This window comes from Spermophilus citellus (assembly GCF_964194105.1).
Source record: "Spermophilus citellus genome assembly, chromosome: 14".
NCBI classification, from domain to species: domain Eukaryota; kingdom Metazoa; phylum Chordata; class Mammalia; order Rodentia; family Sciuridae; genus Spermophilus; species Spermophilus citellus.
The window spans coordinates 104,088,178-104,101,236 of record NC_138194.1 but is presented as its reverse complement, the minus strand read 5'-3'; positions in this window follow the sequence as shown (position 1 = coordinate 104,101,236).

Below are 13,059 nucleotides of genomic sequence, written 5' to 3'. Positions count from 1 at the left end.
CTGTGCGTGTGACAGCTCTGCGGCCTGGGATAAGAAGGAATGTCGCCGATTCTTAAAGCTAGACCGTCTTTGGAGGCCGAGCCGCTGGCAGCACAGGGAGGCTGGCTGCACCTGGGTCTAGTGGAGGAAGCAGTACCCAAGCAGGGTCTTCCCAGGGTCTGGGGTGGGTACAGACCCTGAGAGGGGACAGATTTCGATCTGAGCTGCAGGATCCAGGATGGAGCAGAACGTCGGGGTCTGAGCTCAGGGGTCTAAGGTGGGTGTGATATCTAAGCTGGAGCGGGTAGGTGGGTGCAGAGCCATGGAGGGACAATCTGTGTTTGTTTTCTGTTGTTCTTTGGTCCTGGGGACTGAACCCAGGGGCGCGTAACCACTGAGCCATATCCCCAGCCCTTCTTTATTTAGAGACAGGGTCTCACTGAGTTGCTTAGAACCTCAGTAAATTGCTGAAGCTGGCTTTGGACTCACGATCTTCCTGCCTCAGCTTGGTCCAGCTGCTGGGATTACAGGCGTGCGCCACTGCGCCCGGCGGCCACCTGGGTTCTGAGCTGCAGAGGCTAAGGTGGGTCTGGCCCCTTTCCCGGACCTTCTTCTGCTGGGGTTGGGGTCACAGCAGTGTGGGGAAGCCAGGTCGTGTGCAGAGGAACCCCCGACCTTGGGCTAGTTGTCGAGAGAAGTTCCTTCCTGCCTGGTGACTCGGAGTGGCAGGCCAATGTGCTGCGGCGAGGAGAGACTGGCAGGAGGCGCTCAGGCTCCTTCCTGAGCCTCTGCTGCTGGGGAGGCGCCCGGCACGGTTTCCTACCGTGGCCAGCGGCCAGAGTTTGGGGAGCCAGGGTGGCAGAGGGAGGATGGGTGGGGAGTCAGTCTAGTACCTGGAACTCGACAAAAGGACTTTGTAGAGTTCCTGCTGTCACACCAAGGAGATGGCAGGACAAGACACATCACTGTAATGGAAGGCTTCTCCCCTCTGCAAAGGGCAGAGCCCACTGGTAGATACAATTCCTACCCCAAAATATGTAAAGCAAGCATTAACAGAAACAAAAGATGGAATAGTAGGTTTCAGCATACTTCTTTTGGTGTGCAATAGACTAAATCAGCAAATTAATAAAGACAATATTTGCACATCATGATCGACAGTCTTGGCTCAGCAACAGAGAGCCCTACACTCAACAACTTAAAATCATGCATTTTCCATATGCCTGGAGCATTCATCTATTTTTGTCCATATGCCAAGTATAAAACTAATCTCAACAATTTCAATTGATTGACGTCACCTAGAGTTTTCTTAATTATCGTCACATCATGATCATACATAGTAATGAGATTTGCTGCTACATATCCATATCTGCACATGTCATGGCAATGGAATGGGTTCACTGGGTCCTCTTCCTCTGTGGAAGTGTGTTTTGACCATAGTGAAATGAAATACAAGAGTAATAACAAAATTAAAATATCCCTATGTGTTTGGAAGTTAAACAATACATTTCCAAATTCCCTAAGACTGAAAAAAAAAATCACAATGGAAATTAGAATGGATTTCTATTTGGTTATAATATGTACATGATGTATTATCATTTGTGTCATATTTAAGAGAATTTTGTGATCTCGAATCACGTTTTAATGAAAAAATCTGAGATCTGAGAATTAATTTCAAGAAATTAGAATAGCAAATAAACCCCAAAGAAAGTAGAAGGAAACAAAAACTAATGAAATACAAAATTCACAAAAGAATCAATAAAGTTGAAAGTTGTTGCTTTGAAAAATGAGTAAAACTCATAAATTTCAAGAAAGGCTGATGATAAGAGAAAAACCACAAATTATCAATTTCATGAATGAAACAGATGATATCTTTTATGAAGAAGACATTAAAAAGTTATCAACTAGGACAAAGAGTTTGTACTAATACCAAGTACAATTCTTAAAAGGGAAAAATGATGACTTGAATTTCACCAAAATGGAAATGTTTGCTCTGCTAAAGTTGGTGTTGCCGGATGGGAAGACACGCCACGGACTTGGAGGAGGCCGCAGGTCTGACAAAGAATCACCATCCAAACTCTATAAAGAAATCCCAAATTCAACAGTTTAAAAAACCTAGTTGAAAACCTGGTCAGGTGTATGAACAGTTATTTCATGAGAAAGCAGACATGGGTAGAAAATAAGTGCATAAAAATTGTCCAGTATAGGGCGAGGTGGTGGCTCAGTGGCAGAGCGCTTGCCTTGCACATGTGAGGCACTGGGTTCGATCCTCAGCACCACATAAAATAAGTAAACAAGTAAAACAAAGGTACTGTGTCCATGTTCAACTAAAAAAAATCAAAAATAAAAAAATGTCCAGGATTGTTATTCTGTATGAGAACTACACACCTATGAGAAGAGCTAAGATAAAAAATAGACTATATATCAAGTGACAGGGGTGTTGAGAAGTGGGGTCACTCATGCACAGTGGGTGAAATGGGAGGCTGTGCAGGCACCGTGTGAAATCATTTGCCAGTTTTCTATAAAACTAAACATGGAACCTCCATATGACCCAGAAACCGCACTCAGAGGTGTTTTTCCCGAGAGGAAGGCTTAGGTTCTCACAAGGAACCTATTGGTGAATGTTGGTAGCAGCTTCACCCATAACAGCCCCCCCCCAAACAACCCAGACACCCCCAGTGGGCCGGTGGTCAAGCCAGCTGTGGTATAGCCACACCACAGAGAAGCATGCACACCCCCTGTGGCCCCTGGGGGACCCAACTCTGGGGAGGCCTCATGGCAGGACCACAGGAGAGAGGGAGCCACTGGGCGAGACAGCAGCCAGCACTGTGAGAACTAACCACAATCCCTCGGGTCCCTTCCAGGGTGCGTTCCCAGTGACCTGCCTGCCTCTCACCAGGTCCTGCTTCCTAAGAGTCACCATCATGTGACAGGAGCACGTTCAGACCTTCTCCAACCACAGCACATGGCTCTGGGGTCCTGCACGCACCTCCTCCTGCTGGGCCATAGACTCCCCGAGTCCCCACAGCTCCCGGGACTCTCTCCTGCCATGTGTCCGTGTGTCCGTCCGTAGCCTGTGCGGGCGCTGAGGGTGTGAGTTTGGCTTCCTGGGAAGCCAACCCTGACTTGCAGGTGAGAGAGCCAGAGGCTTATGCAGGAAGTGACATCCCCGGGAAGGAAGGCAGCGCAGAGCCATTTGCCACTGTAGGTCACCAGCTCCCTCCCCAGGAGTCCCCTGGAGCCTGTGGAGTCCTCAACCTAGAAACGTCCACCCAAGGAAGCAGGGAAGGGTGTGTCCTTACCAGCCCCAGCATCATCTCTGGGGGCTCGGGGATTCCTGGCAGGCCCAGTTTTGAGGAAATGGGCTCCAGACCAAAGGCAAATTCCAGTCAAAGACAGGCAGCTGCCAGTGTTGGAAGCTGGGTGTGGCCCTGGTGGTGGGCGGGGTGCAGGGGCACCTGCTGGCCCCACCTCACTGAGTCTGCAGGAGTGCCTGCTAGGTTGGCCATGCAGGGCCCCTGGGAAAGATGATGAGCGAGCCGTGGGCAGCAGGAGCAAGCGCCTCAGGCTGGGAGGGCACAGCTCGGCTTGGGAGCCAGGTGATCCTGTGCCCTGGGCCAGGAGGATGCTCGCCTGCGAGATTCCTCAGCCGCCGGTACTGTAGGAGCACATTCCTGGCGTGGGAGTTATTCCCTGTGGCCTGTGTTCTCACCACCTGCATCTCCCCCACCCCAGCCTGTGCCCTCAGGGGTCCAGTCAAAGCCACTGTGGCCCACACCAGACCCACACCCCACATCTCAGAGGTACAATAAATATTTGTGGAACTAATTAATAAATGAGTGGTTTCGTGCATGGAAGCCACACCTGTTTCCTGTTTGCGATGCCCAAGACCTGCAGGGTCCGGGAGGCGCCAGGAGGGCTGAGCCCCAGCCTGCGTGCTGGTCAGGCCTCTGCAACAGAGCCTGGCCCACCAGCTGCCCACGGGCCTTCCAGCTTCTGGGAAGCCTGCTGACCCTCCTGAGGATCCCCAGCTTTCCTGGGCCACCTCACCCCATGTTCCAGAGCCCTCCATGGGCCAGCCTACAGGTTGGGCCTCCAGGCTTGGAAAGGCACCCCTCTGCTGAGTGTGCTCAGTGTTTTGCAGGCTGGTCTCCTGAAGGCTGCCAGACAGGACAGTGCAGTGGGAGCAGAAGAAGAAGGTGGACCCTAGCAAACCTCAGAGCGACTCTGGGTGCAGATTTTCTTCAAAGCTGCCCCCGGCCCTCGGGCATTCTCCAGGTGGCCAAGACCCTTTCCCTGCCTGGCAAAGGTCTGGCCCAGCAGAGAAGCCTCTTTCCAACAGTCCTGAGGGCATGTGGCCTCAGCTGGGCCCTGGGCTCCAAGGGCTGCTCCACCTGCATCCTGGATGGGAAGCCCAGGCCACCTGTCAGTGGCCCTCAGCAGACCCCTCACCAGCTTCCAGGGACCTCCTCCGGGCACTGCACTCTGCTTCTGCTGCCTCCTGGTTGCAATCCCCACCCCTCTTGCCTCCTCTGTGCTTTTCCACCATGCCCAGTGGGACCAGGGACCCCTCAGATCAAGTCGACACGTGTAGGGCTTGGCATGGCCTGTGCGTGGTGGGGAAGGGCAGGTGGAGGGGAGGAAGTAAGCTGCACCACAGACAGGACTAAGCTACAGCCCTGCTTTTGGTAATCTCAGGCTCCAGTGGCCTCAGGAGCCAGGACTGCAGCTGCCCAAGGGTGCCCCAGTGTCTACCCTCAAGGAGAAGGTGCAGGGAAGGTTGATTGACGAGGGGCTTCAGACCCTTGCAGAGTGGGCCCAAGCAGAACAGGGAGGCTGAGCAAAGCCCAGTGTGCACCTGGGGATATGGTAGCTCATGGTCCCCTCCCCTGGAAGCCAAGAGACCCAGAAATCCAGGGAACAGAGGGCTCGGTGTGGGGTCAAGCGATGCTTCCTGAAGGAGACAGGGAGAAGAACTGGGGGGGAACGGAGGGGCAACTGTAGCTCAGGAGCCCAGCCCTTGGGAGGGTGGCCAGCACAAGAGGCTGGCCAACATGAGGCCGAGCTCCATGGGGTCCGCCCACACTGAAGCAGACCGCCGATAAGCTGGGCACTCCAGGGGCTGGGCTGTGGGAGTGCCTGGAGGGTCCTGGGGCCCGTCGGAGGCCCAAGCTGGGGGCCAACAGGCTGGTGTCAGCTGGCAGAGGGAACCCCTGCCAAGATGATCACCACTCCACTGTACCCCGCCTAGTTTCCCTGAGGTGCTCAGAGGAAAATCGTCTTGCCAGGGCTCCTCTGCACAGGCATCTGCTGGTGCCTGGTACCCCTAAAGCTGAGCCTGCCCACAGAGGCCACGCTCCCTCCAAACACTCCTCGGCCACCCGAGAAAACCCACTCCTTCACCTGCAGCGGTGGCCAGGGTATCCGCTTGGCAGGTGGGCACTGTGTCTGAGGGTCCTGGGGAGGCGGGAGAGCCAGGGCCACCTCCCAAGGCCCTCAGTGGGGAGAAAGCCTGGGCCACCATGGGACCTGTGCAGTGTGGGAAGTATCTCAGGCAAGTCAATGCCCGCCTGGGCCTAGCCACGTCCTCCGCTCAGGGGCCACGCAGACAGCAACGCCCTGCACACCCAAGCTGCCCAGTGCCCACCCCCTCCTTCCCAGGTCCTTCCCCTCCCCTCCATACCAGTCAGATGCCACTGCCTCACCCCTGGCACGTGGCATGCCCAGAAGAGTCCCTTGCCAAAATGAGTCTCTGGGCAGTGTGTCCATGTGACCACCTGGAGCCCTGGGTCCAGATGCTGCCCGTCCCCACTGTCACCAATTGGGCATCTCTGGAAGGGGCTCCAGGAGGCCATCCCTGTATGCGGGAACAGGAGCCGTGCTGCGGGACTCAGACCAGTGGAGCAGCCCGCTGGCCCGGTGCAGGTGGGCAGCCTCAGCTCTCATCAGGCTGCCCCACCCTGAGGGGACAGCCCCGCCCCAGGACAGAGCCCAGCTGGGATCCAGACTCACCTCAGACCACTGCTCCCAGACCTGGGCTTCCTAGGCTTCACACATCACCACGCAGGCTTCCTTTACCAGGAGTCAGTCCCTGATGGCCACATGACCTGTCCCTCAGGGATCAAACTGAGCCCCTGAAAAGAAGTGCTGAGTGGGTACCAGAGTATGCATCAGAGGGATACCAACTGTGGGAGTGTGTCAGGGTGTGACTGTGCGAGGGCGTGTGCACATCTGCAGGCACGTGTGCGTGTGTGAGAGTGTGTCAGGGTGTGACTGTGCAGGCGTGGACACATCTGCAGGCACATGTGCGTGTCTGGGAGTGTGCATGTGCCTGTGCATGTATGACTTTTGGTGGACTCACCTGCAAATGTGTGAGGGTCCTGAGTGTGCAGGCATGTGTTAACATGTGCATGTGTGTTTGGGTGCCTATGCCTGTGTGTTGGTGGGTGGTGAGTGCCTGTGGCGTGGGGCAGGGGCTGTGACAGGACGCATGCTCTCTGTAGGAGGACTCCGTGCTCCGCGTTGGTTCACACGAACCTCGACCTACAGGAGCATTTAGGGGGCTGTCTGTGAAGAATGAGAGGGGCCAGGATGGATGTGTGAGCCATGGGCCACCATGCCTCTGACTGGTGTGGAAGGAGAGAGGCAGAAGGGTCCCGCTGGAGGGCCATTCTGAGGTCCAGCAGCCTGGCCGAGTACCTGGAGGGGAGGTCCAGGGTGCGACTGCCCGCTGTGGCGGTCATTTGTTTTAAGCAGGGAAGGCACCCATAGAACTAACAGGCTGAGTCCACAGGGACAGTGGCTGGGGTGACTGTCCACTCCCAAAGCTGGCTGCGCAGACAGGGTGCTGGCAGAAGTTCCGGACTCACACCCGACACTGCAGCTGCTCTGCAGGCAGGGGTGGCTGGAAGGACCCTGGACGCTGGGGGCTGGGGGCTGTCCCTCAGTCTGGCTTAACCAAACAGGATAACTGAGCGTCCATCCCTCAGATGTACCCAGTGTGGAAACCTCTATCATACGATTCTGGTCAAGAACTGAAGGGCTCATGTCCCAGAGGCCAGTGGTAACCACACTCCCCAGGACAACTTTGCCCGATTCTCTAAGCACTGTCCTCCTGGCCCAGCAGGCCGGTGAGCTCCTATCCGTCCTTCCTGGCCCCCCTTCAGCGTCCCCCACTAGAGGCCCTTCAGGACCAGCCTGTGGCTCAGCCCCAGCTGTTGGGGAGGGGCACACAGAGCTGTCCCAGGTGCACCCCAAAGAGCGCTGGGGCCTGGGAAGGAAGCCAGAAGCCCTTGTCACCCAGCTGCCACCTCCTCACTGCTGGAAAACACGGGCCGCTCCCTGGCTCAGAAGCACCTGCACAAGCGCCCTGCAAACTGGCTCCCGGCCGGCCTGACTGGCTGAGCCTGGTGCAACTGGACTGCTTGGGAACCCAGGACGCATTATCAGTGTCCACACCCCACCCCGCGGCCTCCTACAGGAGCCAGCAAGGCTCAGGGAGGGGCACAGGGACACGTCTGGACAAGCAACTGGCTGGTGCAGCTACCATGGCACTTGGCGAACCCAGACCGAGACTGGCCCCTCTGGGTGGGCCTAGGGAAACTGGTGTCTGCCCCAGAGGAGAACAGGAGGTAGCAGGGACAGAGGTACAGGGCTGGGCAAGTCGAGGCACCTTGGATGCCCAATTTTTACCTGGCAACTCCCCCAGTCGGGATGCTCAGCGCCCATGGCCTGAATCCGCAGTGCTGCTGAGCCCTGCGTGGGGAACTCTGTGCCCAGGCAGACGGGCACTGCCTTGTCCCCAGGTTCTGTTCTGAGTCCATGACCTGAGCCAGGGCCAGCAGGTGAGCAGGATTGACACCAGAGATGGGGACATTTGGCTCAATGACAAGAGACATGAAGATGGGCCAAAGGGTATAAAACAGGGAAGGCTTTCTAGGAGACGGGCTCACCCAGGAGGGCAGCGCCGCAGTGGGGAGGAAGCCCGGGGAGGGAGAGGCTGGCCTTCCATCAGCCAGCGAGGCAGGGCGGGGGCTGGTGATGTGGGGGAGATTTTAAAAGAGCTTCCTGTGAAGGAGCCTCAGGGTATCCAGACGGCCATGTGGGCACCTGGTGTTTATGGTTGATCTGATTAAGAAAGTGCATTCCACAAGAGCTAGACAGTGGGGCAAAGGCTCCAGTGTGGAAGTTGTCGGCTACAACAGGTTCCGAATCAAGGACCAAGAGCGTCTCTGTTCTCTCCCATGACTATCTCGGGGTCAGGGCTCAGTGTGTGTCCAGGGTCAGGACTCACTTTGTGTTTAGTGTTAGGGCTCCATGTGTGTCCAGGATCAGTTCTCATGGTGTGTCCAGGGTCAGGCTCAGTGTGTGTCCAGGGTCAGGGCTCAGTGTGTGTCCAGGGTCAGGGCTCAGTGTGTGTCCAGGGTCAGGGCTCAGTGTGTGATTGGGGTCAGGGCTCATGTGTGTCCAGGGTCAGGGCTCAGTGTGTGTCCAGGGTCAGAATTCAGCATGTTACTAGGGTCAGGGTTCAGTGTGTGATCAGGATCAGGGCTCAGTGTATCAGCAGGGTCGATCGAGGCTTAGTGTATGAATAGGGTCGGGACTCAGTGTGTGTCCAGGGACAGGGCTCAGAATGTGGCCAGATATTAAATTTTAGCCATTTTCAAAGTCAGAATACCCTCTAAGGGCAGTGGCTGGAGGGCATGTTGTGGCCTCTGCCCATGGTCTTCACATTTGTCTCTTGAGGAGCCATTCCCAGGGCTTCTTCAAGCTAAAGAGATGGTGCCACTGCCCGCACAACCAAGCCATGCCAGTGGGACGTTTGAGGTGCCAAGGCAGCACCCACTCTAAGGTCTGTGGGAGACCAACCTTACACGTGACTGAGTCACACTCCCCAGCTGGGTGCTGAGGCGCTCAGTGTCACGTGCATGGGTGTGTCTTGCTACAGCCCCATGGGTGAAGCTACGCTCACCTGTTCCTTTGTAATCTAACCCCTTTCCCTGTTTAGGATAGAATCTTCCATGGAAGTGCCTTGTGTGTGTGTCCCCTTCTCTTACTGTGCCCTTGGGTGTGGCCTACCCAGGTGTCCGTCAACCTGCTGACAGTGGACATCATGAAGATAGACTCAGCCCCCTGAAACCTGACCCCTGGCCTCATTTGAATAGCTTCTCCTCAATAAAAGGGGTCAGCGTGTGCTCTCGCTTTCTCTCTCTTCCTGTGGACCCTTAAGGTCAGAGGAGCCGTCACAGCGACCCCGAAGAAAAAGGTCTTTGTGTCTCTTGTGTGGTTATTTCGTGCAGCCCAGTCAGCCCAGTTTACCTGGAGTGACCCCTGAGCCTTTTAGTCGCGAGAACAGAAACCCAGCCAAGGTCGACCAGCTTGGGTGGAAGAAGGGCCGTGGCTGCCCGTCGCCCTGCCAACCACGTAAAACCTCGTGTGAGGCTCACCTTCTGGAGGCCGTGACTTGTTTTTTATGTAAACTTTCCATTTTAGATTGGGCCTGGGTCCTCAGAGTGGTCGGAGGGACAGCGAGCATGGTGCCGTTTCCCCCTGGCACCCGCACGCGTTCTGCCCTGTGGTCCGTGAACGGACATGGCTGTCTGCTCCCAGGGAAAGTTCAGACCTCCCTGCTTCTCCCTGCGGATGTTTCTGCTCCAGGGTCCCTTCCAGGACCCCCACGACACTTATTCACCGTGACTCCTTGGACCCCTCAGACTGTGACCCTGGCCCAGATGCCCTTATTTCCCATGACCCTGACTGCTGGTCAGTAGTTTTTAGAATGTCCCTCGAGGAGGTTGAGCCAGATGGACATGGCCAAGAAAGCCCAAGCAGAAGGGAAGGGACTTTCCTGTCAGGGCCTCACCCTCTCGGTGTGACTTGTCACCCAGGACGTTGGCCTTGGTCTCCTGCAGGACCACGCTGGCCATATTTCCCCATCCCAGGGTTCTGTCCACACCACACTGCACTCCTGGAGTGGAGGTGTGGACTGATAAACACAATCAATGAGAGTGTGAGTCACAGGTTATGGATTAGTAAAGAACATAGACCACAGGTACAAGGTTTTGATAAGTGAGACAAGACAATCATTTTGCTTTAGCAAGACTGTCCCAGGCCTCAGCCTCCATTTTGCTGCCTTCTCTAAAAACGGTTCCAAGAGCTGTTTCTGAGAAGCTGAAATGAAAGCTGTTTTCTTATTTTGAAAACTTGTTTTTCTGCACTTTGTACCCCAACCACTGAGCCCTACTCGGGATGCAGCGGTGGTCTTGGGAGCTCCACCCTGGGTGTGAGTGCCCTTGGGGGTCTACGTGACTTTGAAGTAGATTCTTGTCCCAAGTTCAGGGGGTGACTGTCTAGCACCTGCTTGAGCCCGGGACTGTGGTCATCTGAAGCGCAGAGCTCTGCATTTTTAGCTTCTGTTTATCGCTCGCTTGCTGACTGGAGTCCTGCCCAGAGCCCACGGTCCCATTATTAATGTTTTAATTTCTGTGATAAGCACGTCACTGAGTTGGGGTTTTGTGCTTTCTCCTTGGATGGACAGGAAGCTGCTGTCCTCCCACAGAGCTTGAGTCTCTGCGGTGGGTGGCAGTCCCTGGCCAGGTCATTCAGACTTAGTGGCTTTCTGGAACGGCTCCCCATGGCACTGGGAGGCAGGCCCAGCTGGCTGGGGGGGGTGAGAGCTGGCCGCCTCCTGAGGGCCGAGGCCCATAGAACCTCTGAAGGGTCAGCCGCATCTCGCACCCACTGTGTCTGGCTCTGCTCTTCTCCCGTCGTCTGTTTGTGTCGTGGTGGACTCAGGTGGACTCAGGTGTTCACTTGACACATGGGGCTATGACACAGGGTAGTCCTATTAGTCACTTGGCTGTTCAGAGTGGTCCTGGAAGATTCTTTGGTTGCCTCATGATTCCCTCTGTCAGAACACCATCATTTTTGTCTTATGTTTTAGCATTTTCTCATTTTCTGTCCCACAAGATGCTCCACGACCCAAATGTCCACCAGTGAGACACAGCGTGGCCCATCCACATGAGGGAACATCACCCCATCTCTGAAAGGAAAGCGGGACGGACACCTCCTACCACGTGGGAGAACCTCAGGTCACCAGGGGGTTGTCCACAGAGACTGTCCTGGGCTGGAGGGAGGCAGGTGGCTGCGATGACACGGGGCTTCTTTTCTGCAGTCATAAGAATTTGGACCTAGACTGTGGCGATGGCCACCCAGCTCTGGGAAGGCTCCAGGAGCGACAGTTGCTCTCAGGCTGTGAACAGGGTCTGGACCAGGAAGGTCAGGCAAGGCTTCTGGCCCTTGCAGCTCCTCATCTGCCCCAGACCCACCACCTCTCTGCCCAGTGACACCCCTGTGTTGGAGCAGGTTTCGTGGGCCAAGGGCTGAGCGGTGGAGGGGCTCCCTGGGCCCCATCAGTCTGCAAATCCACACCCCTGAGGCCCTCCAGTGCCAGTGCCGGGCCACTCAGTCTTCCGGATGACAGCTGGATGCTGGTGATCTTGAGGGACAGCCCAGAGCCTCACAGTGCAGGTGGAGTGAGCCATGCCACTGGCTTTGGGTCCTCCCTAGATGTCCTCGTCTGTCCCCTGAGAGGACCTGAGATTCTTCCATACTCCCTCTGACTGATGCCAGCCCAGGGCCTGGACATTCTGCTGTCCTCAGCATAGGGGTCCTCCGTGGGTACAGAGCCCCCAAGTCCAGTTGTCCCAGTCCCCAGCACAACCCCTTTCCACACTTGCCTCCCAGTGGAGATGCCTGAGTTCAGCCCGGGCTCCTCCCCAGCCTTCCCTGTGTCCCGACTGAGGGGGCCTCCTGGCTGAGCGCCCAGTGCCTTCAACCAGCTGGACCAGTGTGCCTCTGCCTGGGGCGGGGGGCACATGATGGGCACAGGGGGTGCTAAGAGGTCTCAAGTGTTGTTGGGGCTCAGCAGGCAGCAGGTGGTGAAGCGGGGATGCACACAGCCTGGACCCTCCACATCCAGGGGTCTGGGTGCGTCCAGCCACCAGACCACACTGAGAAACCCCGCCAGAGGCTTTCCTCAGCGCGGCTCCCTCCCCAGGGCTGTGAACGGCATTCAGACGGCATCAGGTGCCGTGACTCCAAGGTACAGGAGGAGATGCGTAGGTCCAGTGCAAATGCTGAGCCATCCTGTGTGAGGGACTCGAGCATGCAATCATGGGTCCTGGACCAACTGCTGCAGAGACCAGCAACATGTGCTGCTGCCCCTGCCAGCCGAGCAGGAGAGTGCGGGGTGCCTGCCCACCCACCTCCAGCTCCAGCCCCCCCCCCCACAGGTGGGAGCAGGCAAAGTGGAGGCTGGGAAGGGCCTCAGGGGGAGAGAGCAGAGCGGGCCTGGGCCCTGGCTCACTGGGGAGTCTTGGGCTCCTAAGGGGACGCAGGTCCTTCCTGACAGGCAGCTTGAGCTGGGCCTGGTAGAGCCGTAGATGTCTGACCAGTGCAGCACCCCACCCTTGCCCCGTCCCTCGCCTGCCCTGCACATCCCTGGTCCGGGAGGCCTATCCCTTGTGGGCTGCTCTGGGAATGGAGGCCAGTGCCTGGTTGGTGAGGCCAGGGGTTAATTACGGCCCTGAGTGAGCATGGGCTACAGCTAGTGCACACCCAGCTCATAAAGGAGTGAGTCTCCGATGCCTGATTAGATTAATGAAGAGTTCACAGCCAGGCCGCAGCCTCCCCAGGTCCCCCGCCCCACCGGCCCCCAGATTAGAGGTCTCCCTTTTCTAGGACCACCTGAGCACCTCCCCCTGGGGGCTGAGGAATCCTTGCCCCTAGAAGGCCCTTTGGGATTTGTTGAGTGCAGCATTTCTCATTGCTTACTTTCATGGGTTCCTGACAATGTAGACCCCAATCTCGGACCCTTCTTGGGCAAGGAGTAAATCCCGGCCGACTCTGCCGGCACCGAGACCGTGGCATCCAGCAGGCCCTGGCTCACCCTGTCTGGGTGGCTTGTCCTCCACTTTCAAGGGTCCATTGGGACATCCACCTTCTCCAGAAAGTGCAGCCTGCCCCTGCCCTGCTGTCACCTGGCTGTGATCACTCCTGCTACTGTGGGTCCCACCACACACA